This window comes from Microcaecilia unicolor, chromosome 1 (genome assembly GCF_901765095.1).
Source record: "Microcaecilia unicolor chromosome 1, aMicUni1.1, whole genome shotgun sequence".
Lineage (NCBI taxonomy): Eukaryota > Metazoa > Chordata > Amphibia > Gymnophiona > Siphonopidae > Microcaecilia > Microcaecilia unicolor.
The window spans coordinates 254,875,909-254,879,699 of NC_044031.1; the positions used below are offsets into that span (position 1 = coordinate 254,875,909).

General features: G+C 44.6%; 1 pseudogene; it reads right to left on the reverse strand.

Moving 5' to 3' along the window:
* Nucleotides 1-221: 221 nt before the first annotated feature.
* Nucleotides 222-2,460, reverse strand: LOC115460189 (annotated as a pseudogene).
* Nucleotides 2,461-3,791: the final 1,331 nt, after the last annotated feature.

Genomic DNA, 3,791 nt, shown 5'->3' on the forward strand with positions numbered 1-3,791 from the left:
TCCCCGCTCCTCGAGAGCAACGTCTCTGCCCTCTCTTCGTTATTGTGGTCACGGCTTCCCGCCTCCCTGCTAGGAGTAGTAACATCTCCTGACGTCAGGCAAGCAGGGTTCTAGTGGGGGCCAGTGACGTCAAGAGATGGTTTTGATCCCAGTGAGACACATTGGAACGTTGCAGGATCAAATTATTATATTAGACAGTCTGCATACATTACTGTAACAACTTTATTAGGTATTAAGAGATGCATCTCTGCTTGTTAACATCTATATCCTCTACAAATAAACTTAGGAAGGAAGCCAATGTTAATAGCTTCAGAAAACTATTTTACAATGAAATAACCAGATACCAAGGATGCCTTCAGATTTGCTGAGAATTTGATTAACATTGGATCCAATAGTTCAGATGCAGTGAGAACCTATTACTACTTAACACTTCTAAAGCGCTACTAGGGTTACACAGCACTGTACAGTTTAACAAAGAAGGACAGTCCCTGCTCAAATGAAATGGTGCTGATCCAAATGAGGCCCAGCAAGACTGATTGAAAGATGGGTGATCACGATGAGATGTCCTGGGATGTAACCCACTCATTATGTTCCCATCTTCCAGCAGTTAGTCCATAATTGGAAAACTTTCCTAGTAATGTAGTTAGCAAGTTTTCTAATTGGTCTTTTTATATCACAAAGTATAATGCTAGCTCATGTCTAAATGTCTGCAAATTAGGGATATTTTTCCTATCCAAACCACGGAATGAACTTCAATCTTTAGCTGGGCTCCTTCCTTGGTGGGTTTTCTGGTGCTTAGCAAGATGGGAATTCTGAGTGAAGCTCTTCTTACATGTAAGACATTGATAAGGTCTCACGCCCGAGTGTATCCTATGATGTTTATTAAGAGCTGATTTCTCACGAAAGTCTTTTCCGCAATCAGCACATTTATATGGCTTCTCTCCTGTGTGCACTCTCTGATGCTGGACAAGTGCAGATTTACAGACAAAAGCTTTTCCACATTCTGCACACTTGTATGGTTTTTCACCTGTGTGCAGTCGTTGGTGTAGCACAAGACCAGACTTATGGAGCAAGTGTTTTCCACATTCATGACACCTATACAGCTTCTGTACGTGTGTTACTGTGTTCCGGGTCTGTTTCTGGGGTCTGTCACTTTTGTGAGTTTCCAGATGGCCCTTGAGATGATGTGAAATTCGAAACCTCTTTTTACATTCTGTACACTGATATGGTTTCTCTCCACTGTGCGTCCTTCTGTGAACGTCAAGATCAGATACCTTCCTGAAGCTTTTATCACACTCGCCACAGGCATATGGCCTTTCACCTGTATGAATCCGCTGGTGGATAGTCAAGTTCGAGACATGAGCAAAGGTCTTGCCACATGCTGCACAACCATATGGCTTCTCTCCTGTGTGGGTTCGTAAGTGACCAGTGAGGTGGTGTAAAATTTTGAAGGCTTTCCCACACAGCAAACACTTGTATGGTCTCTCCCCAGTGTGTATTCTCTGGTGAATTGTTAGCTGTTGTGAATTTTTACAGCTCTTTCCACACTCTGCACACCAATTTAAGTTCTTCCGCTTGGCAGATACCTTCTTCTGGAGGTTGGTTGTAGAAACAAAACTATTTTGATCTTTGCTGTGGCTTCCACTGTCTTGCTTCTGTGGAACACACTTTGTTGGTCTGTCATATAGTCCCTTTTTTCTGGGACGCTTGCTCATTTTTTCACCACAGTGAGTTTTTTCATGTCCTTTTGTTTTGGGTATGTTCGATGCCTTTTTACACTCAGAAGACTGGATACAGGGTTGTATGTCTGGTACTTTGTTTCTGGGGGTCAGGCATCTTGCACTTTTCCTATAGTACTTGCTCTCTTTTAGGCCACTCTTTATGGTTATTAGCTTATCTCGATTCTCCCTCTCAGAGTGAGCGGGTTCCATTTTCAGACAGTGTTGAACCTTCAGCAGGACATCAGGTTCAGTTTGGGAATTCTTTCTGCCAGCAGCGTTCTGGTGTTTTTTGCCCTTGCCCCTAAAAGCTCCAGCAGCTTTCCAACATGGTTCTTCTTGTGCAATCTTCACTAACACAGAAGGGTTTGTGATTCTATGCCCGAGAGAGATGAGGGCTGCATGGATCTCCTTCATCACCTTCTGGTAATTCTTCTTCTGCCATTCTTCTAAAACCTTCCATTCTTCCTCCAAGAAACAGGCCGCCACATCACTAAATGTCACTGTTACCACTGTATACTCCTTCGAGTATGTGTTCTGGGTTGAAATCCAGGCCAGTGTTGTTGGAGGAAGCGAACCAGTCTCTGACATCTCGGTTTCTGAAGTAGGAAACGAGCGAGCGCTCTGGTTCTCGTCGCCGCGACGCCGCCGGTTTAAGACTCGCCGGTTTAAGACTGTGGCGGTGACGTTTCTCGCTCTCGGTTTGTAATAACGGCGGTGGTATTGGGGAGGAGGAGGAATTGGTTTTTATTGGTATTATGGGAAGGGACGTGTGGAACCGAGAGGCGGCGCGAGATCCATCCGACCGTTGCCGCCTCCCTGTGAGGGAGGAGGAGGAGACCCGCGCGTGGAGGGCGGAAGCAGTGGGGGCAGCGCGTGCGGCGGCCGCTCGCCCGCCGCCTCGCGCGTTCTGTTTGGGGAGGACTCGGAGGCCCGCTGGAGGGCGGAAGCAGAGTGGGGGTAGCGCATGCGGCCGTCTTGCGCGTTCTGTTTGTTTTAAGTTTCTTGGCTGCGCCTGCGATACATGGAGGCTTATTGTTCCATAAGAAAGTCAAGAGTTGTTTCTCAATTGCAGCATACACTGTATGATCTAATAAAATAGGTAGCATATTTAGGATATAGTTGATCTTAGGCGCAATCAGCATTTTGATTGTATCACATCAACCCCACCAGAATAATTGAAGAGGAGACCATTTTGATGTTAAATCTTTGATTATTTTCAAGAGATGTTTGCTAGTCAAGTGTTTTGTATCCTCTATCATTGGAGTATGCCCAAATATTTTCTGGACACCATATGAAATTGTACGATGCAATTTCTTGCTGGATTTCAGGGCAGTTCATTGGCATCAATTCCATTTTGGTTTGATTAAGTTTATAGCCAGATAATTTAGATTAGTTAAAGATTGTGGAGAGGAGATATATATATTGAAGAAAGAGAGACATATAGCAAAACATCATCTGCATAAGCAGACAGTTTGGTGGTAAAGTCACCAGAATAGATTCCATTTATTTATGGGTTATTGTGAATAACAAGAAGCAGAGGTTCCAAGGTGATGTTAAAACTCCCCAGGTACTTTCCATTTTTTCCAGTTACTTGTTATTGTTTGCTATTTGCACATTTTTTTAGTCCACTGTTCCAAGTTCTGAGAATAAACACATTTGTTTGTTCGAAGAAGCATGGTGGTTTGTGCGTTGGGTCTGTGAGTGCTTTCTGGGAACTGTGGGGCCACTGGGGAGTGTGGCTCCAGTAACCTAGAAATTACTGGGGATAATTGGAGAGCTGGACACTTGCCCAGAGGTAGTTGTGACCCAGTTGGTGGGAGGACGGTTCTAGTGTACAGCACAAGCTGCAGGTGCTGGCGGACCTGAGCTGTGCTGGGGATAAACCTTCTAAGTGGCCGTGGGGTAACCCCAGGCGGGTGGCTAGGTGTTTCATGACACCACCATTGGAGATGATGTTGAAGCTGATAGAAGTGCATTTATAAATAGACTAGTGTTATCTGAAGACACATGTCCATTCATAAAACCGATCAGATCTTATTATCTTTGGTAACAATGTTTGTAGGTGAGTGG